This window comes from Heptranchias perlo, unplaced genomic scaffold (genome assembly GCF_035084215.1).
Source record: "Heptranchias perlo isolate sHepPer1 unplaced genomic scaffold, sHepPer1.hap1 HAP1_SCAFFOLD_266, whole genome shotgun sequence".
In the NCBI taxonomy this organism is placed as follows: domain Eukaryota; kingdom Metazoa; phylum Chordata; class Chondrichthyes; order Hexanchiformes; family Hexanchidae; genus Heptranchias; species Heptranchias perlo.
In genome coordinates, this window is record NW_027139278.1 from 71,897 (window position 1) to 97,456 (window position 25,560).

The 25,560-nt window shown below is 45.6% G+C and overlaps 2 non-coding genes across 2 annotated transcripts; both read right to left on the reverse strand.

Moving 5' to 3' along the window:
* Positions 1-12,491: 12,491 nt before the first annotated feature.
* Positions 12,492-12,576, reverse strand: trnak-uuu (transfer RNA lysine (anticodon UUU)). The gene is given in 2 exon segments: positions 12,492-12,527; positions 12,540-12,576. It is a non-coding gene; the product is annotated as a tRNA-Lys (tRNA).
* Positions 12,577-15,933: 3,357 nt separating this feature from the next.
* On the reverse strand, positions 15,934-16,007 carry trnat-ugu (transfer RNA threonine (anticodon UGU)). The gene has a single exon. It is a non-coding gene; the product is annotated as a tRNA-Thr (tRNA).
* Between the last annotated feature and the right edge of the window lie 9,553 nt (positions 16,008-25,560).

Genomic DNA, 25,560 nt, shown 5'->3' on the forward strand with positions numbered 1-25,560 from the left:
CTCTCTCTCTCTGTCCCTCCAAGTGACGACAGTGCGGTCTCTCTCTCTCTCTCTCTGTCTCTCCAAGTGACTACAGTGCGGTCTCTCTCTCTCTCTCTGTCCCTCCAAGTGACTACGGTGCGGTCTCTCTCTCTCTCTCTCTCTCCCTCCAAGTGACTACGGTGTGGTCTCTCTCTCTCTCTCCCTCCAAGTGACTATGGTGCGGTCTCTCTCTCTCTCTCTCTATCCCTCCAAGTGACTACAGTGCGGTCTCTCTCTCTCTCTATCCCTCCAAGTGACTACAGTGCGGTCTCTCTCTCTCTCTCTCTCTATCCCTCCAAGTGACTACGGTGCAGTCTCTCTCTCTCTCTGTCTCTCCAAGTGACTACGGTGCGGTCTCTATCTCTCTCTCTATCCCTCCAAGTGACTACGGTGCGGTCTCTCTCTCTCTCTCTCTATCCCTCCAAGTGACTACAGTGCGGTCTCTCTCTCTCTCTCTCTTGCTGTGATCTGTTGACTGAAAAGTTCTCTTCTTCCTTGCCAGAATCTTGTTCGCCTTCCTCAGCTTTTGAGGTCTCTTCTTATTCCCTTTTTCAGTTTATGAGCAGTTCACTCTCACATCCACATCTCTCAGCCTGACCATTATTCATGTCTCTCAACCTTCAGAAGTTACATTCCAAGCATAACTCCTGGTACCATCCGTGCCTTGTTGTTACAGACTTAACAGAACCTTATTTAGAGTTTACATTGCCAGCCTTCACAGAATCGTTTGTATAAACAGACTTCTGCTCACTGGCTTGTGGAGGCTCGAGATAGAGAGGCCTGAGCCTGCGTGACTCCTTGATTTAATGAACCTTCAGTCCCTTTATCTACATGTCTTTTAGACATTATGCTATTACAGCACATTCCTCCCTTAGGTCTGTTAATTCCCACTTTACTGTTGTCAGCATCCTTTTAGTTTTAACTGCAAACTTGACTATAATAACCATCATGCATCCTTCTCGGCCCACCAGCACTTTCTTATTGAACACACGTTACATGGTTCATTCTATATTAATACACAGTACAGTTTACATTTATAGATACATAGATTCACAGTACATTTGATTCTACTTCCACTATTGATTATAATTATACTAAATTCTATCTGTTAATGGGTTAATCATTACACATTGTTCTTCCTGTCTCTAAACACCGTTGTACAGGAGGCTTCTGTTCCGTTCCGAGAAGCTCTGAACCATGGAAGAGAGCGGCTGGGACACATTTCTTACACGGCTCAAGATTAACCCACACGGAGATTTTGCTGTCAGTGAAGAGAGACGAGAAAGACCAAAGTGCCGTTTGCCCCTCTCAGTGTGGCCCTGAAGGATTGTGTCCAGGCTGAAGTTCTGTTCCCACCGGACGATCCTCCCCCCAGATTGTCCTTTCTGAGCTCCAGTCAGGTGATGCTAAACACTCAGGTGGGAAAGACCAAAATCTACAATAAAGTGTTAAAAATGAAGCTGATTTATTTAACAGATATCTAGAATATTAAACTCCAGCCCAGTTATAGGGGTTATTAACATCAGGAGAAACAAACCCCAACTGTCAGAATGAACATGGTTCAGTCCTGGATGGGATTAACAGCAGAATCCAACCCCTGCAGTCATATGTGAACTCGCTGGAGTCTCAGCACGTGTGATGACTGAGTGAATCCCTTCCCACACACGGAGCAGGTGAACAGTCTCTCCCCAGTGTCAGTGTGTTGGTATTTCAGCAGATCATTTGTGCTTTTAAAGCCCTTCTCACAGTGAGAACATTTCAATAGTCTCTCCCCAGGGTGAGTACGTTGGTGTCTCAGTAGATTCCTGTTGCTTTTATATCTCTTCCCACAGTCAGAACATTTTAAAGGTCTCTTATCAGAGTGAACTCGCTGGTGTGATAGAAGGTGTGATGACCGAGTAAATCTCTTCCTACACATGGAGCAGGTGAACGGTCTCTCCCCAGTGTGAATGCGTCGATGTCTCCATAGTTGGTATCTGCTTTTACAGGTCTTCTCACAGTCAGAACATTAAAAAGGTCTCTCCCCAGTGTGAACAAGTTGGTGCATCAGCAGTTTGGATGAAATAGTGAATCCCTTCCCTCACACGGAGCAGGAGAACGGCCTCTCCCCAGTGTGAGTACGTTGGTGTTTCAGCAGATTAATTTTGCTTTTAAACCTCTTCTCACAGTCAGAACATTTAAAACTTCTCTCATCGGAGTGAACTCGCTGGTGTATCAGCAGGTTGAAAGTCTGAGTGAATCTCTTCCCACACACGGAGCAGGAGAACGGCCTCTCCCCAGTGTGAACTCGCTGGTGTCTCAGCAGGTGGGATGACTGAGTAAATCTCTTCTTACACACGGAGCAGGAGAACGGTCTCTCCCCAGTGTGAGTGCGTTGGTGTGTCAGCAGATTAATTTTGCTTTTAAACCTCTTCTCACAGTCAGAACATTTAAAAGGTCTCTCGTCGGAGTGAAGTTGCTGGTGTCTCAGCAGGATGGAGGACTGAGTGAATCTCTTCTTACACACAGAGCAGGTGAAAGGCCTCTCCCCAGTGTCACTGCGTTGATGTCTCAACAGTTCCTTTCTGCTTTTAAAGCTCTTCTCACAGTGAGAGCATTTAAAAGGTCTCTCATCGGAGTGAACAAGCTGGTGTGTCAGCAGGTTGGAAGACTGAGTGAATCTCTTCCCACACACGGAGCAGGAGAACGGCCTCTCCCCAGTGTGAACTCGCTGGTGTTTCAGCAGGTTGGAAGACTGAGTGAATCCCTTCCCACACACGGAGCAGGTGAACGGCCTCTCCCCAGTGTGATTGCGTCGATCAGTTTCCAGCTCTGACGGGTAATTGAATCCCTTCCCACAGTCCCCACATTTCCACGGTTTCTCCGTGGTCCGGGTGTCCTTGTGTCTCTCCAGGTTGGACGATCAGTTGAAGCCTCGTCCACACACAGAACACGTGTACGGTTTCTCCCCACTGTGAATGGTGCGGTGTTTTTTCTGGCTGTGTAACTGGTTAAAGCTCTTTCCACAGTCAGTGCACTGGAACACTCTCACTCGGGTGTGTGTGTCTCGGTGCTTTCCCACTCACACTGATATTTGAAATCTTCTCCCACAGACAGAACAGACAAACATTTCTCCTTCCACATTCAAAGGCCGATGATATTCAGGTCCTGATGAATCGAGTGACTCTGTCAGATCTTGACGTGATCTTTGATTTGAGTTTCCCTCTGTAAATCCTCCCCTTCTAATACCCTGCAAAAGGAGTTCAGAAAAGTCATTACTGTAAGTACAGGATAGAAATTCAGAATAGACAATTCTAGTTTCTATGGAACATTCTTTCCTCTCTTTTTCCTCCAAAGATGTAAATCTCCATCCCACACAATCTCCCTCCTCCCTGTGCTGAAATCCAAACCCATCGTGTCATCTTTCAGTGGCCCGAAACCATGAGAAAAAGGGTGAGAGAGAGTGAGAGAATGAATGTGAGAGAGCGTGAGAGAGTTAATGTGACACAGTGAATGCCAGAGAGTCAATGTCAGACAGTGAATGTGAGAGATTGAATGTGAGTGTGGGAGAGTGAATGTGAGTACAGCAATGGGCTCGTTGTGGAGAATGAAGTGGGGCAGGTGGAGCATCTTTCAGTGGGGCATCAGTGATCATAATCTCATTAGGTTTAGAACAGTTATGGAAAAGGACAGGGGACAGTCAAATACGAAAATTCTTAACTGGAGGAGGGCTAATTCCAGTGAGTTAAAAAGGGATCTTGTCCAGGTGGATTGGAATCAAAAATTGTCAGGCAGAACAGTAATTAAACAGTGGGAGGCCTTCAAGGAGGAGTGGGTTTGGGTACAGAGTAGACAGATTCCCACGAGGAGGAAAGTAACAGCATCCAAAGCTAGAGCTCCCTGGATGACTGAAGATATAGAGATCACTATTTCTCCTTCATTTACAGACGCTCTTTGACCGATCACCATTTCTCCTTCATTTACAGACGTTCCCTGACCAATCACTATTCCTCATTCATTCACAGACGCTCCCTGACCAATTACCATTCCTCATTCATTTGTCGATGCTCGCTGACCGATCATCAATTCTCCTTCATTTACAAACCTTCCCCGACCGATCACCATTGCTCCTTCATTTACAGATGCTCCCTGACCGATCACCATTTCTCCTTCATTTACAGATGCTCCCTGACCGATCACCATTTCTCCTTCATTTACAGATGCTCCCTGACCATTCACCATTTCTCCTTCATTTACAGATGCTCCCTGACCGATCACCATTTCTCCTTCATTTACAGACGCTCTCTGACTGATCACCATTTCTCCCTCATTTACGGACGCTCCCTGACCGATCATCATTTCTCCTTCATTTAGAGATGCTCCCTGACCAATCACCATTTCTCCCTCATTTACAGATGATCTCTGACCGATCACCATTTCTCCTTCATTTACAGACGCTCCGTTAACTGATCATCATTTCTCCTTAATTTGCAGATGCTCCCTCACCAATCACCATTTCTCCTTCATTTACAGACACTCCCTGACTGATCACCATTCCTTCTTCATTTACAGACGCTCCCTGACCGATCGCGATTTCTTCTTCATTGAGAGACACTCCCTGACCGATCACCATTTCAGCTTCATTCATAGACGCTGCCTGATCGATCGCCATTTCCCCTTCATTTACAGGCGCTCCCTGACCGATCACCATTTCTCCTTCATTTACAGACGCTCCCTGACCAATCATCATTTCTCCTTCATTTACAGGCGCTCCCTGACCGATCACCATTTCCCCTTCATTTACAGACGCTCCCTGACCGATCACCATTTCTCCTTCATTTACAGACGCTCCCTCACCGATCACCATTTCTCCTTCATTTACAGACGCTCCCTGACCAATCACCATTTCTCCTTCATTTACAGACGCTCCCTCACCGATCACCATTTCTCCTTCATTTACAGACGCTCCCTGACCGATCACCATTTCTCCTTCATTTACAGACGCTCCCTGACCGATCACCATTTCTCCTTCATTTACAGACGCTCCCTGACCGATCCCCATTTCCCCTTCATTTCCCGGCGGGTAGTGAGGGGGGGATAATGTTCACTGTTTTATATTCGGGTCTGGGGCCGCACTCGGGGTTTGTAAAGCCTGAGCCTGGGCCTGAGCCTGAGCCCGGACCCGGGCCCCGGGGTTTATTGAGCCTCTTGCTCCGATCCTCTGACCTGCACCGAACGCGCTCCTCCCGCAGCCTCGACTGGCCGCGCATGCTCAGGACACACTGACAGATAAGAGTCACTACTGCGCCTGCGCACTGGGCTCCACAGATTCAGATAGGGCACAATCTGTACCGCGCTGCATGCTGGGTGATGCAGCCGCCATTGATGATCTTAATATCAGGCCGAAAAACAAAGACATTGGAAGCAGGAAAAGCGCGTTTGGACCAAGGATAATAAAATAAACTGAAAATAAACTGAAAGCCCAGCTATTTAAATCGGCACAAACACACAGCATAGAAGTTTGGTGAACTCCAGAAAATATTTTTTCATTAACTTTTATTAATTTCGCTTTATTAATTGTTGCAACTGACGGGTTCAATTAATGTTTATTTTCCAACTGCACCACAGGACCGTCAGTTTCACCATTAACCTCGCCCTGGTGATTAAGGAGATATCCGGACCAACTGGAGCAGCAGGAATTTATCGGAATTTCCTGTAATGAGTGGGGTGCCGCAGGGATCAGTGCGGGGGGCCTCAACTATTTACAATATATATTCATGGCTTGGATGAAGGAACAGGGTGTCTTGTGGCCAAATTGGTTGATGATACAAAGAATGGTGGAAAAGCAAGTTGCGATAAGGACACAACTTGTCTGTAAAGAGATATTGACAGGTTAAACGGATGGGCAAAAATTTGGTGGATGGAATATAATGTGGGAAAATGTGAAGTCATCCACTTTGGGAGGAAAAATAAAAAAGCAAAATATTATTTGAATGGACAAATACTACAAAATGCTGCGGTACAGAGGGATCTGGGTGTCCTCGTACATGAAACATAAAAAGTCAACATACAAGTGCAGCAGGTAATCCGGAAGGCAAATGGAATATTGGCCTTTATTTCTAGGAGGATGGAGTAAAAAAGCAGGGAAGTCATGCTACAACTGTACAGGGTGCTGGTGAGACCACACCTGGAGTACTGCGTACAGTTCTGGTGACCTTATTTAAGGAAAGGCATACTTGCATTGGAGGCAGTTCAGAGAAGGTTCACGAGGTTGATTCCGGGTATGGAAGGGTTGTCTGAAAAGGAAAGATTGAACAGGTTTGGTCTATAATTATTGGAGTTTAGAAGAATGAGAGGAGATCTTATTGAAACATACAAGATTCTGAGGGGGCTCAACAGGGTTGATGCTGAGAGGATGTTACCCCTCATGGGGGAATCTAAAACTAGGGGGTATAGTCTCAGAATAAGGGGTCGCTCGTTTAAGACGGAAATGAGGAGGAATTTCTTCTTCCAGAGGGTTGTGAATCTTTGGAATGCTTTACCCCATAAAGCTGTGGAGGCTGAGTCATTGAGTACATTCAAGGCTGAGTTAGACAAATTTTTAATCAGAAAAGGAGTCAAAGGATATGGGGAAAGGGCGCAAAAGTCGAATTAATCTAAAAATTAAATCAGCCATGATCTCATTAAATGGTGGATCAGGCTCGAGGGGCCGAATGGCCGACTCCTGCTCCTTTCTCTTGTGGTCTTTTGGTGAATTGACTGGAGAGATGAGCGAACAGTTGGTCCTGCAACCAATCAGAGTGTGTGAGGGGCGGGAGTTGCGGCACTGAATGGGCGGGTCTAAGCCCAGATGTCCCTCATTGTCTGAAGCATCTTTCGCTCCAGGAGAAAACTCGACCTTTCTGTTGTGGCTTGAAACAGATGAAACCAGATGAGGTGGAGCAAACATTTCAACATTTGTTAGAAAAACACATGAATGAAGAACAGCCAACATGGATTATTTGAGATATCTCAAGTCTACTGATAAAGGGAATGTAGTGGATGTTGTGTAGATGGATTGTGAAAAGGTATTTGACAAGCTGCCGGACAGGAGGCTATTAAAATGAATGGGGCAGTGTGGGTAGGAATCTGTGTAAAGGGCAGAAAACAGAGAGTAGTGGTTAATGGATGTTCTTCAGACTGGAGGGATGTAAACAGTGGTGTCCCCCAGGGTCAGTGTTGGGACCATTGCTCTTCTCAATATAGAGAATGATCTGAGCTTGGGTATGTGGGACACAAGGTGAAAATCTCTCGATGACGCCAAAATTGGCAGCGTGGGGAACTGTGAAGAGGAGTGTCAGAGACTTCATTGTGACGTGCACAGATTGTCTTATTAATTAACAAGTCTGAGAGTCAGCAACTTTAATACCTCATTAAGAAATATATGAGCAAATTCTTTTTCCTCCACCAGAGTAAACATGCAAGTCCTCCGGATACACGAGATGATCCCGCTGGATGGAACCTCAGGCGCCCTGAGCTTGATCTCCGGTGTCTCCAGTCCTGACTGTCCCTTACATCAGTATCCCCTCACTTTTATACCCTGTTGTGATCCATCTCTGTCACTGGAGCTGGAACTTCCCCAGTCTGTGGTTTACAAGGACACATTGCTTGGTTCCCAGCAGTTATTTTTCTTCAGTAGCGTTCTCATGACCCCTAAACTACCCTGCTTACTGTTAATTAGAATCATAGAATCAATGAAATTTATAGCACAGAAAGAGGCCATTCGGCCCAACATGTCCGTGCCGGCCGAAAAAGAGCTATCCAGCTTAATCCCACTTTCCAGCTCTTGGTCTGTAGCCTTGTAGGTCACGGCACTTCAAGTACATACCCACGGACTCTTTAAATGCGATGAGGGTTTCTGCCTCCATCACCCTTTCAGGCAGTGAGTTCCAGACCCCCACAACCCTTGGGTGAAAGAATTTCTCCTCAACTCCCCACTAATCCTCCTACCAATCACTTTAAATCTATGCCCCTGGTTATTAACCTCTCTGCTAAGAGAAGTGGGTCCTTCCAATCCACACAATCTTGGCCCCTCATAATTTTGTTCACCTCAATTAAATCTGCCTTCAGTCTCCTCTGTTCCAAAGAAAACATCCCCAACCTATCCAATCTTTCCTCATAGCTAAAATTCTACAGTCCAGGCAACACCCTTGTAAATCTTTCTTGCCTTGTGCATAAAATGTCTGCTATTTGAAAGTCATGACATTGATCAAAGTCTGCGTTGAGTTTTCTTGCCATTTGTGTCAAGATTTTGAAAAGATCTGCTGCCTGACACTTTAAATGTTACCGACCTTTAACTGTAGCTCACAGTGTCTGAACAGTTACTGTTATCATTGGCCTTTTATGTATCTTCTTGTGCTCCGTCTCCTTAACAACACAAGCTGATCACAGCAATGTTTTCTTCAAATTAAATCCCAGTGTGAAAAAAATGCACAATTTCAGAGCGAAGCAACTTATGCAAGATTGGTGGGAGATGCGACTGGAGAAAATGGGCCTGGGGCAGTGAGAACATCTCTTGAGCATGAAGATATTCAGTATCCGAAGAAGCAGGGAGATGAGGTCGTTGTGTCTATTTATCGTGGTATCTGCAAAATCCATCGTCTCTCAATACCCAGCATCCATCTTCCCCTCTCCTGCTTTCCAGTTAAGGTATTTTTTCTCGTTAAGTCGCAGTATTTGCTTTGAACATCTAATTCACCGGCATCTGGAGGAGCAGAGGAAGCTGGAGATAAAGTAATGACAGAAACAGAAGGAGATGGCTCGTGATGGCAGAATCTTGTGTGTGTCAATTGCTTCAAGTGAGACATGACAGTCCTGAGTTGCCTTGCACCTTTCCCAGGAGCTGCACTGATTCGGTGCGTGTGTTTTGGAAATGGAAACAGTTCCACCAGCAGCTTGTGGTAATATTTCCCCTCACTGTCCATTTCATGTACCTGCCGACCCGCACTTGGTGCTGTCATTGTCTGAACAAGTCTTTCATGTTCAAACAGTAAATTCCATTTTGTGCGAGCAACTTGTCTGGGGCGAAAGTGACGTGAGTTTCAAAGGGACAAGTCGGAAAGGCAGCGTTGGTCTGTTTGCTTGAATGAAAATTGCAGCAGATTCGCTGGTGGTCCAGTGCTGAGGATTCGGGGCTCTCACCGCCGCGGCACCATGTTTGATCCCCGATCAGGGAACTTGACTTTCCTGGTGTTGTTCAAAATATCACCAACCAAATTCCCCCGACTGAGCACAAAGCTCGCTCCTGATCAACATGAGCAATTTCACCGCTCCTGCCTGAACAGCCAGCAGCCCATCATTCTTCAATTTTACAACCCAGAAGAGCAATACACAATGCACTTTCTTACCTTCTGAAAAATGCCTCCTGTTCGAAAGTCGTGCCGCTCATCAAAGTGTGCATGAAGTTTTCTTGTAATTTCTGACATGATTTGGAAAAGATCTGCTGCCTGACACTTTAAATGTTGCCGACTTTTAACTGCAGCTCACAGTGTCCGAACAGTCACTGTTATCATTGGCCTTTTATGTATCTTCTTGTACTCCATTTCCTGAACAACACCAGCTGATCACAGCATCGTTTTCTTCAAATTGAATCCCAGTGTGAAAAAATGAACAATTTCAAAGCTAAGCAACGTGTGCAAGATTGGAAGGAGAGTGCGAGAGGAGATAATTGGCTTGGATCAGTGATCTCTTGAGCATTAAGACATTCGTTATCTGAAAGAAACACGGAGATGAGATTTTTGTCTATATTTATCAGTATAGAAAATAAGCAGTGAGTTGAGATCCTTTTGTCTATTCATCCTGCTATCAACAAAATCCTTCGCCTCTCAATGCCCAGCATCTTTCTTTCCAACTCCCTGCTTTGCAGGGAAGTCTTGGTTTCATTAATTCTCCATGTTTGCAGCAAACATCTAATTCACCTGGCAGATCTGGCCGTGTCTTCTAGTCATAAATCATCCCATCGTGTTGACACCATGTTAGCAACTCAAGATAAGCTGTTTGATATTCATGGATTGCATTTGAGCCTGTTTTCTATCTCAATATGTCGAGGAACCAACAAGGGAACAGGCTATTTTAGATCTAGTATTGTGTAATGAAACAGGGTTAATTGGTAATCTTGTAGTAGATGATCCTCTGGGGAAGAATGATCATAATATGATAGAATTTCATATTGAGTTTGAGAGTTATGTCGTTAAGTCCGAAATTAGGGTCTTAAGTCTAAAAACCAATAACGTAGTTATGAGGGGTGAGTTGGCTAAGGTAGTTTGGGAAATTAGATTAAAAATATGATAATAGATAAGCAATGGCGAACATTTAAAGAAATAATTCATAATTCCTCAACAAAATTACATTCGCTTGAGGGTTAAAAACTCCACCGGAAAAGTGGTGCAACCTTGGTTAATTGGAGAGATTAATGACAGTATTAGTTTCAAAGAGGCTTACAATGTTGCCAAAAATAGTCGTAAGCTGTGGATCAGGAGGGTTTTAGAAATCAGCAAAGGATGACCAAGAAATTGATAAAATGGGTGAAAAAAGAATGAGGGTAAACTGGCAGAAAATATCAAAATGGATTGTAAGAGCTTCCACAAGTATGTATAAAGGAAGAGATTAGTAAAAGTAAACATGGGTCCTTGGAGACAGAGACAGGAGAATTAATAATGGAGAATAAGGAAATGACAGAGACGTTTAACAAGTATTTTGTATCTGTCGTCATAGTAGAAGACACAAAAATCATACCAGAACTATTGGGGAACCAAGTTTCTAATGAGAGTGAGGAACCTAAAGCAATTAAGATTAGTAAAGAAACAGTACTGGAGAAATTAATGGGACTAAAAGCTGACAAATTCATTGGCCCTGATGGCCTACATCCTAGGGTTTTAAAAGAGGTGGCTGTAGAGACAGTGGATGCACTGGTTTTATCTTCCAGAGTTCCCATGATTCTAGAAAGGTCCCCATGGATTGGAAGGTACCAAATGTAACCCCTCTATTCAAGAAAGGAGGGAGAGAGAAAACAGGGAACTACAGGCCCTTTAGCCTGACAATAGTAGGAGGGAAATTGCGAGAATCTATTACTAGGGACGTGGTAACAGGGCACTTAGAAAATCATAATATAGATAGGCACATGCAACTCGTTTTATGAAAGGGAAATCGTGTTTGACAACTCTATTAGAGGTTTTGAGGGTTTAAATAGCAGGGTAGATAAGGGAGAACCAGTGGATATAGAATATTTGGATTTTCAAAAGGCATTCGATAAGGTGCCACACAAAAGTTTGTTAAACAAGATTAGGGTTCATGGGATTGTGGGTAATATATTAACATGGATTGGGGATTGGTTGACGGAGAGAAAACAGAAAACCGGAATAAACAGGTCATTTTGGGGTTGGCAGGTTGTAACTAGTGGGGTGCCGTGAAGATCAGTGCTTGGGCCTCAGATATTTACAATCTATATTAATGACTTAGATGAGGGGACCGAGTGTAATGTATCCAGGTTTGCTGACGAGACAAAACTAGGTGGGAAAGTAAGCTGTGAGGAGGACGGAAAGAGGATGAAAAGTGAAACAGACAGGTTAAGTGAGTGGGCTAGAAGTTGGCAAATGAAGTATAAAGTGGGGAAATGTGAGGTTATTCACTTTGGTAGGAAGAATAGAAAAGCAGAATATCTTTTAAAAGGTGAGAGACTGCGAAATGTTGGTGTTCAGAGGGATTTGTGTGTCCTTGTACACGGATCACAGAAAGTTAACATGCAGGTGCAGCAAGCAATTAGGAAAGCAAATGGTGTGTTGGCCTTTATTGTGAGGTGGTTGGAGAACAAGGATAAGGAAGTCTTGCTGTAATTATATAGGGCTTTGGTGAGACCACATCTGGAGTACTGTGTACAGATTTGATCTCCTTACCTGCGGAATGATACACTTGTCTTAGAGTGGGTGAACAAAAGTTCACTAGATTGATTCCTGGGATAAGAGGGTTGTCCTGTGAGGAGAGATTGAGCAGAATGGGCCTTTATTCTCTGGAGTTTACAATAATGAGGTGATCTCATTGAAACATATAAAATTCTTGGAGGGCTTGACAGGGTAGATGCTGGGATGCTGTTTCCCCTAGCTGGAGAGTCCAGAACTAATGGTTATAATCCCAAGATAAGGGGCCGGCCATTTGGTACAGAGATGAGGAATAATTTCTTCACTGAGAGGGTTGTGAACCATTAGAATTCTCCACCCCAGAGGGCTGTGGATGCTGAGCCATTGAATAGATTCAAAACTGAGATAGATAGATTTTTGGACACGAAGGAACTCAAGGGATATGGCGGTAGGTCGGGAAAGTGGAGTTGAGGTCGAAGATCAGCGATGACCTGATCAAATGGCGGAGCAGGCTCGAGGGACTGAATGGCCAACTCTTGCTCCTTTCGCTGATGTTGGTCCGCTGGAAAAGCAGAACTTGCCAGCTGTTTCAAAACTTTTAGCCTGAACAGGGACTTGAACCCTGGACCCTCAGATCACTACTTGTTTTAAAAGTCTGATGCTCTACCGACTGAGCTATCCAGGCTCGCTGTTGGATTAGTTTCCATCATACAGATTCATGGTGGGACTCTGAATTATCATTGTCAATGTCGAATTCGGGGGAGTATCTCTTTTATACAATTTTCAGCAACGTGTTGAGGAGAATCCTTGTTTCTGTTGAACATGATGTAAGAAACATGGACAGTGAACTCATGATTTTACAATTCTTCTTGTTTGTACCAAATTTCTTGTCATTCGTTAGCAGCAATAAAAAAAACACTTTACCCAATGGTTCAAAAGTTAAACTTGTTCCACACGGGAGCTGGAAAAGGCCTCTCGACATTTCAGCCGACCAACAATTGAAAGCTGAATAATTTCACCCGTTACACCGTGACACCAGGCAGCAGATTTGCCTCCCGAATTTTCCCTACACGACACTTCAAACCGATGAATCCCTGCTTCACGGAAAGAAGAATTGTGTTTTTGGTTCTTTAGATTTAAAGATGTCGTGCCGGCCGCTTTACCATTTCAGCTCTCGCCAATCGCCCCCTCTCCCTCCAAAAACAAATAAACTCTCGCCTGCTATTGCAAGACGGGAGGCCAGAGGAGCCTCAGTGCCCACATGGGGACATGAAGAAGTCGATGTGTTATGGAACCGGTTGTACCTTGAACTCCAGTCAAAATGTTTAGAAGGTTCAACTACTTTAGATGGCGCTGAAACTCACAACCCCAGCATTTCCCGAGTGTATAATTATTGTGGAAATAACGCGCGCTGACCGATTGCCCCACTGGAGCCGCGCACGGTCTGTGTCCCCAGTGCTCCCATCAAACAGCTTCATCCTCGGTCTCTCAATTATCGCTTCCTGATCTTTCCCACACAGAAGCCTCCAAACAAGAGGCGATTCGTTAAACATCCGCAGTGACCTTTAAAAGCCGTGAAATCTTAAACAAAACCCCAGACGATAAGAACTTTTAATGAAATTATTATTAACTTAAGGACAATTATTTTCATGCGACTTTGAGGATTTGGGTAAAGTGGGAGCTGAAATTATGAAACTCTCTCTGGGCTGTCGGTGATTGGAGAGATGGGCGTTATTTCATCTGAAAACCGAGGCTCGGAACTTCCTGATGATGAAGTGTGAGAGAAGATTGTGGTTAGTGGCAGTTGCCGGGGAGATCGAGAGGAGAGGGAGAAAAGTCAAAGTCACAGCTGTGACAGCTCAAGTGCTCTGCTTATCTGTAATATTTAGACAGTAATGTACAGTACAGGGCAAACCAGTTTAGAATGTGACCGTGACATGTAAATGTGACGACACGTTCTTGTTTCTGGGCTCATTGAGGTCAGGGTATAATTCTCGATGCGAGGTTCATATCCCGGCGAATCCCTAATTTAGCCCGGGACTTTTGATCTTGAGCTGCGGTTCAAACTTTTGCAAAGAGGGAAAGGAAGTCCCCAAATCACTCCACCTGAATCTCAAGCGCATTCGGAAGAAATTCAGTTCAAACAATCAGGACTTTAAAGGCACCTCAATGACCTGCACTTTCATTGATCGAGCTTTCTTTGCAATTGCATTCGACCTTGAAACCGCTCTGGGCTTTCAACTCACTGAAGCAGAGTGTGGCCGCTCTGTATCTGTGAGCATGTCGGTGACGAGGTTCGCTCTGATATTGGTCGCTTTCAATTTTTAAAAATTTCACCAAACTCAGGGAAAAGAAACCGAGAGTCGAATTGTCCCTGTAAGTGATGAATTGAAGGGATTGGTGCTCCAAGCAGATCTGGAAAATGCGCAGTGCGGTCGCTCAGGAATTCCAAATCCACCCTCTCACCACTCGGCGATCATATTAACTGAGCTTTACTCTGGCCCAGTGTCACCGCACTGAAATCGAGTATTTCTCCGGCACGTTTCTCTTAACTTCACAGTTGCTGGTTGAAGAGTGAAGACCGGCTCGTTGGATTTTCACTCCTGCAAGTTTCAACCATTCATTTTGGACTGACTGCAGACAACTGTTCTATTGGTCACTGCAATCAAACAGTTCAGCTCAGTGAGTTACTGGTTCAGTGGGTGAATTCTTCACCTGTCTCGGTGGTGCTATCGGTTGGTGCAAAAGTTTGATGTTTCGAGCCCTAATTTTATTTTCCCTCAGGATTCATCGCCTCAAAGTTCCAGGGTTTCAATGTGTGTTTTGTCTGCAAGAAAATGTACCGTGATCATTGCCGGCTGAGCAGGGCTGATATTCCACCATTTCCCCTGTTGTCGGAGAGCAGGCACATGAATCATATAAAGGAATGGAACATTGGCTTCACGGAAATCACAATTCATAACCCATTTATTTTAAACGGGTTTATTTTAAATGAGTTAACACCTGCCTTAAATGGTAGACTCAGGACTGTCACACAAACAGGTTAAATCTTCATAGAATAATTACCACAGTCATTTTTAGACTGGACGCCTCACGGCGACATTGCTGTCAGTGAAGAGAGACGAGAAAGACCAAAGTGCCGTTTGCCCCTCTCAGTGTGGCCCTGAAGGACTGTGTCCAGGCTGAAGTTCTGTTCCCAACGGACGATCCTCCCCCCAGATTGTCCTTTCTGAGCTCCAGTCAGGTGATGCTAAACACTCAGGTGGGAAAGACCAAAATCTACAACAAGGTGATTAAAACAAAACTGATTTATTTAACAGATATCCAGAATATTAAACTCCAGCCCAGTTATAGGGCTTATTAACATCAGGAGAAACAAACCCCAACTGTCAGAATGAACATGGTTCAGTCCTGGATGTGATTAACAGCAGAATCCAACCCCTGTAATCACTTTTGAACTCCCTGGTGTCTCAGTACGTGTGATGACTGAGTGAATCCCTTCCCACACATGGAATCATAGAATCATAGAAAGCTGCAGCACAGAAGGAAGCCATTCGGCCCATCGTGTCTGTGCCGGTCGAAAAAGAGCTATCCAGCTTAATCCCACTTTCCAGGGCTTGGTCTGTAGCCCTGTAGGTTACGGCACTTCAAATGCACATCCATGCACTTTTGAAATGAGTTGAGGTTTTCTGCCTCGACCACCCTTTCAGACAGTGAGTTCCAGACCCCGACCACCCTGTCCGCTTCTGTGTATCCTCGAACTTTATCACTGCTATCCGGAGGTCGAGGAGACAACCATTCGCTCCTCTATGACATAAATCGTGAATTATACCCTGACCCCGACGAGCCCAGAAACAAGAACGTGTCCTTAAATTAAAGTGTTACAGACACATTCTATGAGAGGTCTGTCTGTGCGATGAAATGGTGTTTTTGAACAGTCATTCTGATATCAGTTTCCTCCTCAAACCTCAACAAATACCAATTCCAAAGTGAGACTTTGTCGCTGAATTCCACAAATTAGGGAAAAATAATAAATTACACAAAACACTGCTGGGAGTTGAACCCAGGATCACCTGTTTACAAGACAGATGCTTTAACCAACTAAACCACAGCACCAATTCACAGCACCTGTTCCCCACCTCGTCTCACTAATATCGATCAGTGACACGTTACTGTCTGTTCGAGGCACAGACCGTTTTATCTTTGTCTGTTTCCCTTGTCCGTTTACCTGTGCATCCTGATACTGCCTGCATTTCTCGCTGTGTTTATCTTTGTGTATCCATCAGTGTGTTGATACACCGATGATTAAGTGTGCTTGTGTTTGTTACATTAAATAAATTCGGGGTTCAGACAATTCTCGCTCTGACATTGGAGAACTATTGAGCCGAACTTTACAGCGAAGTCTTGTTTATTGTGGTGCTGAAACGAAAAAACCGAAGAGGTCCAAAAAGGGAAAAGGAGAAAAAACTTGAGGGAAAATAACGACAACAATCAAGGTATTTACAGGTATATTAAGAGAAAGAAGGGTGACTAAGAGTAATGTGGGCCCCTTAAAGACAGATGGAGGTGATATTGTAATTGAAAATCAGGAAATGGCAGAGTTGCTAAATATTTAATTTAGATCGGTCTTCATAGAAAAGGATGAGGCGAACATAGCAGAGACACGAGGAAAACTGTAAATAAATCAAGGGGATTCAGTGTAAATAAAATAATGGCAATGGAGAAAATAATGAGATTGAAGATTGTCAAATCTCCAGGACCTGATGTTACCATCCCAGGGGAATAAGAGGAATAGGTAAGGAACTTGTACATGCTTACTCATGATCGATCAAAACTCTCTTCATTCAGGAATTGTTGCTTTAATTGAAACATTGTCAATGTCACTCCATTATTTCGGATGGGTCGGAGAGATAAAGTTGGAAATTCTAGGCCTATCAGTCTGACGCCTGTTGTGGGGAAGTTACCAGTATCCGTTATTGGGGAAAGAATGACTGAGCACTTGGATAAATATGGAGTAATCAGAGAGAGCCAGCATGGATTTGTAAAGGGGAAGTCAAGTCTAACAAAGCTCGTTGAACTTTTTGAAGATGTAACTAACGTGCTCGATAATGGAGTGTCTCTGGGTGTGAGATGGACATTGACTTCCAAAGGCATCCAATAAGGGACCACATAAGAGACTGTCAACAAAAATGAGAGTGCGTGGAATTTAAGGCAACCTATTGAAATGCGTCGGGAGTTGGTTCGAAGGTGGGAGGCAGAGGCCCGGGATAATAAGGGATGTACTCAAATTGGCCGGATGTGATTAGTTCTGGAGCATCAGCTTTTTCCGATATGTATAAATGAGGGAGATGAAGGAATAGAGAGCCGAACACTCACGTTTGTCGCTGACATCGAGTTAGGAGGCGCAGTGAGTAGTGTAGATGGGAGCATAAAGTTACAAAGGGAAATTGATAGATTCAGTGAGTTGGTAAAACTGTGTCAGATGGAGCTTACATAGAATTACATCAAATGTACATCACAGAAACAGGCAATTCGGCCCAACTAGACTATACCGGTGTTTATGCTGCAGACGAGCCTCCTCCAACCCCTCTTCATCTAACCCTATGAGCAAACTCTAATATTCCCTTCTCCTCAATGTGCTTATCCAGCTTCCCCGTAAATGCATCCATTCTATTCACCTTAACTACTCCTTGTGGTGGCGAGTTGAACATTCTAACGCCTCTCTGGGTAAGTCTGTTTCTCTTGAATGCCAGATTGGATACATTAGTGACTGTATTAATGTTTCAGAAGATGGGATGATCGAGTGAATCTCTTCCCACACACGGAGCAGGTGAAAAGTCTCTCCCCAGTGTGAGTGCATCGATGTCTCAGCAGTTCGTTTCTGATTTTAAATCTCTTCCCACAGTCAGAACATTTAAAGGTCTCTCAGTGTGAACTCGCTGGTGTGACAGAAGGAGGGATGACCGAGTGAATCTCTCCTTACACACGGAGCAGGAGAACGGCCTCTCCCCAGTGTGAACTCGCTGGTGTCTCAGCAGGTTGGATGACTGAATGAATCTCTTCCCACACACAGAGCAGGAGAATGGCCTCTCCCCAGTGTGGGAGCATTGGTGCATCAGCAGGGTGGATGACCGAGTGAATCCCTTCCCACACGCAGAGCAGGTGAACGGTCTCTCCCCAGTGTGAGTGCGTTGGTGTGTCAGCAGATGAATTTTGCTTTTGAATCTCTTCTCACAGTCAGAACATTTAAAAGGTCTCTCATCGGAGTGCACTCGCTGGTGTGACAGAAGGTGTGATGACCGAGTGAATCTCTTCCCACACGCAGAGCAGGTGAACGGCCTCTCCTCAGTGTGAACTCGCTGGTGTCTCAGCAGGTTGGATGCCCAAGTGAATCCCTTCCCACAAGCAGAGCAGGTGAACGGCCCCTCTCCAGTGTGAGTGCGTTGGTGTGTCAGCAGATGAATTTTGCTTTTAAATCTCTTCTCACAGTCAGAACATTTAAAAGGTCTCTCATCAGAGTGAACTCGCTGGTGTGACAGAAGGTGTGATGACCGATTGAATCCCTTCCCACACACGGAGCAGGTGAACGGCCTCTCCCCAGTGTGAGTGCGTTGGTGTTTCAGCAGGTTACTTTTGCATTCAAACCTCTTCTCACAGTCAGAACATTTAAAAGGTCTCTCCCCAGTGTGAACTCGCTGGTGTGTCAGGAGGCCGGATGACTGACTGAATCCCTTCCCACACACGGAGCAGGTGAACAGCCTCTCCCCAGTGTGACGGCGTCGATGAGTTTCCAGCTGTGACGGGTAATTGAATCCCTTCCCACAATCCCCACATTTCCACGGTTTCTCCATGGTCTGGGTGTCCTTGTGTCTCTCCAGGTTGGACGATCAGTTGAAACCTCGTCCACACACAGAACACGTGTACGGTTTCTCCCAACTGTGAATGGTGTGATGTTTTTTCTGGCTGTGTAACTGGTTAAAGCTCTTTCCACAGTCAGTGCACTGGAACACTCTCACTCGGGTGTGTGTGTCTCGTTGCTTTTCCACTCACACTGATGTTTGAAACCTTCTCCCATGGATAGAACAGACAAACATTTCTCCTTCCACATTCAAAGGCCGATGATATTCAGGTCCTGATGAATCGAGTGACTCTGTCAGATCTTGATGTGATCTTTGGTTTGAGTTTCCCTCTGCAAATCCTCCCCTGTAAAAGGAGTTCATAAAAGTTATCAATGTAAGTACAGGATAGAAATTCAGATCAGACAACTCTACTTTCGATGGAACATTATTTCCTCTCTCATTCCTCAAAGCTGTAAATCCCCGTCCCACACACTCTCCCTCCTCCCTGTGCTGAAATCCAAACCCATCGCATCATCTTTCAGTGGCCCGAATCCATGAGTGAAAGGGTGAGAGAGTGAGTGAGTGTGAGAGAGTGTGTGAGAGTGTGAGAGAGTGTGAGTACAGCAGTGGGCTCGGTGTGGAGAATGAAGTGGAGCAGGTGGAGCATGTTTCAGTGGGGCAGCAGTGATCATAATCTCATTCGGTTTAGAACAGTTATGGAAAAGGACAGGGGACAGTCAAATGTGAAAATTCTTAACTGGAGGAGGGCTAATTCCAGTGAGTTAAAAAGGGATCTTGTCCGTGTGGATTGGAATCAAAAATTGTCAGGCAGAACAGTAATTGAACAATGGGAGGCCTTCAAGGAGGAGTGGGTTTGGGTACAGAGTGGACAGATTCCCACGAGGTGGAAAGGAACAGCATCCAAAGCTCGAGCTCCCTGGATGACTGAAGATATGGAGATCACGATTTCTCCTTCATTTACAGACTCTTCCTGACCGATCACCATTTCTCCTTCATTTACAGACTCTCCCTGACCGATCACCATTTCTCCTTCATTTACAGACTCTCCCTGACCGATCACCATTTCTCCTTCATTTACAGACACTCCCTGACCGATCACCATTTCTCCTTCATTTACAGACGCTCCCTGACCGATCACCATTTCTCCTTCATTTACAGACTCTCCCTGACCGATCACCATTTCTCCTTCATTTACAGACACTCCCTGACCGATCACCATTTCTCCTTCATTTACAGACGCTCCCTGACCGATCACCATTTCTCCTTCATTTACAGACGCTCCCTGACCGATCACCATTTCTCCTTCATTTACAGACGCTCCCTGACCGATCCCCATTTCTCCTTCATTTACAGACGCTCCCTGACCGATCCCCATTTCCCCTTCATTTCCCGGCGGGTAGTGAGGGGGGGATAATGTTCACTGTTTGATATTCGGGTCTGGGGCCGCACTCGGGGTTTGTAAAGCCTGAGCCTGGGCCTGAGCCCGGACCCGGGCCCCGGGGTTTATTGAGCCTCTTGCTCCGATCCTCTGACCTGCACCGAACGCGCTCCTCCCGCAGCCTCGACTGGCCGCGCATGCTCAGGACACACTGACCGATAATGAGTCACGACTGCGCCTCCGCGCTGGGCTCCACTGATTCAGATAGGGCACAATCTGTACCGCGCTGCATGCTGGGTGATGCAGCCGCCATTGATGATCATAATATCAGGCTGGAAAACAAAGACATTGGAAGCAGGAAGAGCGCGTTTGTAACAAAGATAATAAAATAAACTGAAAGCCCAGCTCTTCGTGTGATTTAAATCGGCACAAACACACAGCGCAGACGCTCCACCACTTTGGTGAACTCCAGAAATTATTTTTTCGGTAACTTTTATTAATTTCGTTTTATTAAATGTTGCAACTGGCGGGTTCAATTAATATTTATTTTCGAACTGCACCTCAGGATGTCAGTCTCAACACTAATCCCGCCCTGGTGATTAAGGAGAGTTCCGGACCAATAGGAGGAGCGGAAATTGACTTGAGGGGTGGGCGGCTGAGGGGTGAGTTGGTCCTCCAACCAATCGGAGTGTGTGAGGGGTGGGAGTTGTGGCACCGAATGGGCGGGTCGAAGCCCAGATGTCCCTCATTGTCTGAAACATAATTTTTGAAACCTAATTTATCTTAAACTCCTGGAGACAACTCGACCTTTCTGTTGCGTCTTGAAACAGATCAAATCAGATGAGGTGGAGCAAACATTTCAACATTTGTAAGAAAAACACATTAACTAAGAACAGCCAACATGGATCATTTGAGATAACTCAAGTCTACTGATCAAGTGAATGTAGTGGTTGTTGAGTCCATTGATTGTGAAAGGGTGTTTGGTAAGATGCCGGACAGGAGGCTTGTTGATAAAATTAGTACTTACCGTATTAAAAGGAATGAGGCAGTGTGGAAAGGAAGTTGTGTGAAGGGCAGAAAACAGAAAGTAGTGGTTAATGGATGTTCTCCAGACTGGAGGGATGTGAACAGTGGTGTCCCACAGGGTCAGTGTTGGGACCATTGCTAACCACAATACAGAGAATGATCTGAGCTTGGGTATGTGGGACACAAGGTGAAAATTTCTAGATGACGCCAAAATTGGCACCGGGGCAACTGTGAAGAGGAGTGTCAGAGACTTCACTGTGACGTCCACGGGTTAGTAAATGGGCCAGGTGAAATTTAATGCAGAGAAATGTGACGTGATGCATTTTGAGAGGAAGAAAAATGAGGTGAAATGTAAACTAAATGGACAAAGTTTAAAAGTAGAGAAGCAGAGAGACTTAGGGATGGAAGGTTCTAAATGATGCATTGTCTTATTAATTAACAAGTCTGAGAGTCAGCAACTTTAATACCTCATGAAGAAATATATGAGTAAATTCTCTTTCCTCTCCCGTACCAGACTAAACATGCAAATCCCCCGTGTAGACGAGATCAGCCCTCTGGATAGAACCACGGACTCCCTGAGCTTGATCTCCGGTGTCTCCAGTCCCAACTGCCCTTACATCAGTAGCCCCTCACTTTTATACCCTGTTGTGATCCATCTCTGTCACTGGAGCTGGAACTTCCCTAATCTGTGGTTTACAAGGACACATTGCTTGGTTCCCAGCAGTTATTTATCTTCAGTAGTGTTCTCATGATCCCTGAACTACCCTGCTTACTGTTAATTAGAATCATAGAATCATAGAAAATTTAGGCACAGAAGGAGGCCATTCGTCCCATCGTGTCCGCGCCAGCCGAAAATGAGCCACCCAGCCGAATCCCACTTTCCAGCACTTGGTCCATAGCCTTGTAGGTCACGGCACTTCAGGTGCATTAAGGGAGGAGCGGTGGATATCTCCAAGGTTACCCCAGCTCAAAAGGGAGTCAGATAGGAAGCAGCTGCTCAGGACTTTGTGAAGACCCTTTGTGTTGTTTCAATGTCTGGGACTTGTGTTTATTGATAAGTGTCCTCCTCAGGAATGTGAGATGTTTAATGTCATGGGACGACCCAAGGTAGCACCTGACAAATGAGTGGCAGACTATACCACCCAATGAAACCCTCTGTAGTTACGTAGACCTGTACCACATTCTACAGCAGGTGGGTGTTGCTTATTGAAAGGTATAAACATGCTTGTAGTGCTGACGTTCCTTTGAGAGTTAGTCACGAGCTTGAGGAAGCTGCCACTCTCCCTTTGTGCACAAGGTTTTCGAATAAACTTTAACTTGGTCAGCAGTTCCGTCTCCGTCTGGTTTTGATCCAAAAATTCGAGTACCTTTTAAATGAGTTGAGGGTTTCTGCCTCTACCACCCTTTCAGGCAGTGAATTCCAGACAACGACCACCCTCTGGGTGAAAAATGTCTTCCTCAGCTCCTCAATAATCCTTCTACCAATCACTTTAAATCTATGCCCTGCCCTTTGTTTATTGACCTCTCTGCTCAGGGAAATCGGTCCTTCCTATCCAGCCTATCTAGTCCACACATAAATTTGTACACCTCAATTAAATCAATCCTCAGCCTTGTTAGACTCGAATTTTTGGATCAAAACCAGACGGAGACGGAACTGCTGACCAAGTTAAAGTTTATTAGAAAACCTTGTGCACAAAGGGAGAGTGGCAACTTCCTCAAGCTCGTGACTAACTCTCAAAGGAACGTCAGCACTACAAGCATGTTTATACCTTTCAATAAGCAACACCCACCTGCTGTAGAATGTGGTACAGGTCTATGTAACTACAGTGGGTTTCATTGGGTGGTATAGTCTGCCACTCATTTGTCAGGTGCTACCTTGGGTCGTCCCATGACTTTAAACATCTCACATTCCTGAGGAGGACCCTTATCAATAAACACAAGTCCCAGACATTGAAACTACACAAAGGGTCTTCACAAAGTCCTGAGCAGCTGCTTCCTATCTGACTCCCTTTTGAGCTGGGGTAACCTTGGAGATATCCACCGCTCCTCCCTTAATCATCTGAAGTGAGCTAGTTAGGATAAACAATGTCGGCTTCGGCCTTGGATAAACATTCCCTGGTGTGTTCTGGAGATAAGCGAGGTGGTGGACACAAATCCAACAAACCTGCCTTTGTCAGCCTTTCCAGTGTGGGTTACGAGCTGCTCCCATAATGGTCAAGTATCCCATCATGCTTTGCTGCTACCTAAATGCTGCATGTGCGATTTAACTACTTGTGTGTGAGGATAGGAGTGGCTAATCATTCTTTAATATATATATATACATATCAGGTTAGGTGAGGAGGGGCTGGAGGTTTTGGATTTCTGTTCACAAGCCTATTTTCCAGTCCAACAGTCCCCCCTCCAAACCTGGACATTGGATTATTCAGGGGAAAGCAAGAGCGCAAGTGACTGAGGTTTTGTATAATAATCAACCTAATTTACTCGCCCTCTCCCCTCTCCAGCCCACTGGCTATTCCAGGGGGATCCTCTATTGGTCACATATGATCCGACATGAATCCTGTCGAGGCGGCCGCCCGTCGAGGCACCGGGTCTGCATCAAAAGAGGGTAATTAGTCATTTACATTAAAACCATTCCCGATTCAATCTCCTGCTGCTCTCCTCACCCACACACTTGATTTTTCCCACAAGCGGCTGAAATCGTCTGAAGCACGGGTGGGGGAGGGGCGCATACACCAGCTGTTTTAACCTCCTGTCCAGCCAGATGTTTTGCCACAGCCCGTTTACATTTCTTACATGCCATACATAGCAGAATAGAGACCAGTATTAACTGCACCATGACCAAAACATGGGAAATTAGTCGGATCCATGGGTGAATCTGTCCATTTAGTCCCCAGTCCCATAAGACATCCCACCACATGGTCACCTTGATCGCGTCTATGTCTTTCCTCAACTCCTTGCTCCCCTGTTCCATGGTATAATACATCTGCTGGGAATGTTCAACCTTCTCTCGTAACTGTCTCAGGTGTTCGGGCAATGGAGGTATTGGATATCCAAACGTGTTGATGTAGTTCCATACGTCGTTCCTAATGTCTTCAGACACTTGAAGAAAGGTCGTGTTGTCCTGGTGTATGTCCACCAGCTCCTCATGTCCAATTCGTACAGGAATTTCCGGGGTGAAGCTAAACTCCGGACTGGGGATGGCACACATCAAGTCGCGTAACTAACACATACCCACCTCGGCTATCATCCAGATAGCACGTGTGTGTACCAAACTCGTCCCGGCACCATTCTAACTCCCAGTCAGTAGCTGCCCGCCCATAAACCAGCAGTCCCAACAATCCTATCATCCCTGATACAGACCAATTCATAGTGTCAAAGTCGCCAGTGCCCCAGATTCAGGGACCAGTGCTGGGCCGGGGTAGGCGAAGAGGGGTCCGATAGACCTGGGAAAAGAGGAAGGAAACAGAGAGGAGGATGAAGAGGAGGGAAATATTCCAGCCTGGGTAACCAATAGTTGGAGAGTCAATATGTCCGGTAGCGGTGGCAGTACTGGGGCCGGCCCGTGTACCTGTAAGGCAGAGAGAGAGATACAGAACATCCTAAACAATTGACTCGATCTTCTGACCTTGGTCCTGGAAAAAAAAACAAGAAAGCTGATTCGCATTATTCTTAACGATTTATTACGCATCTGTTAACACCTCCACACGTCCTGTTCCAATCCAGTCCGATCCGTTCATGCTGCAGCAATCAGCTTGAGGAGGGAGACGCTGACATCTGGAGAGATAGTGTGCCTCCTGTAAATGCTGGACCCGGAAATGGTTAGCCTGGTTGGTCTCACTGAGCAGACGCAGGTATGTCAGGAGGGTGTTTTGGAACTGGGAGGTGTCCCCTGTGCCCAGTGGGGGTGCGTCTTGGGGTAACACCATGGCCCGTCCAGTCATTAGTTCGAATGGTCTAAAGCCGGTGCTTTTGGCTGGCGTGGCCCGTAATCGCCAAAGATTAGCGGGGAGGACGGTGTTCCACCCTTTACCGGTCTGCAGGATGATTTTACTGATGGATTGTTTTAGCGTGCGGTTCATTCCCTCTCCCATTCCAGACGATTGAGGATGGCAGGGGATGTGGAACCGCTGTCGGACCCCCAAAAGAGCCAAAGCCTGTTTCATTGTCTTGCCGGTGAAATGGGTTCCCTGATCCGAATCCATCTGGTCGGGCACTCCCCAGCGAGGAATGACCTCCATGGCTAGGATTTTTGCTGCTGCTTCGGCCGTATTCCCCCTGGTCGGGAAATCCTCCACCCAGCGAGTGAAAAGGTCAATGATGACAAAAACATGGCTGTACCCGCCACTGGGAGGGAGGGGGCAATTCCCGTTTGGAGACAGGGCAAACAGAAGCGTCCGGACTCGTG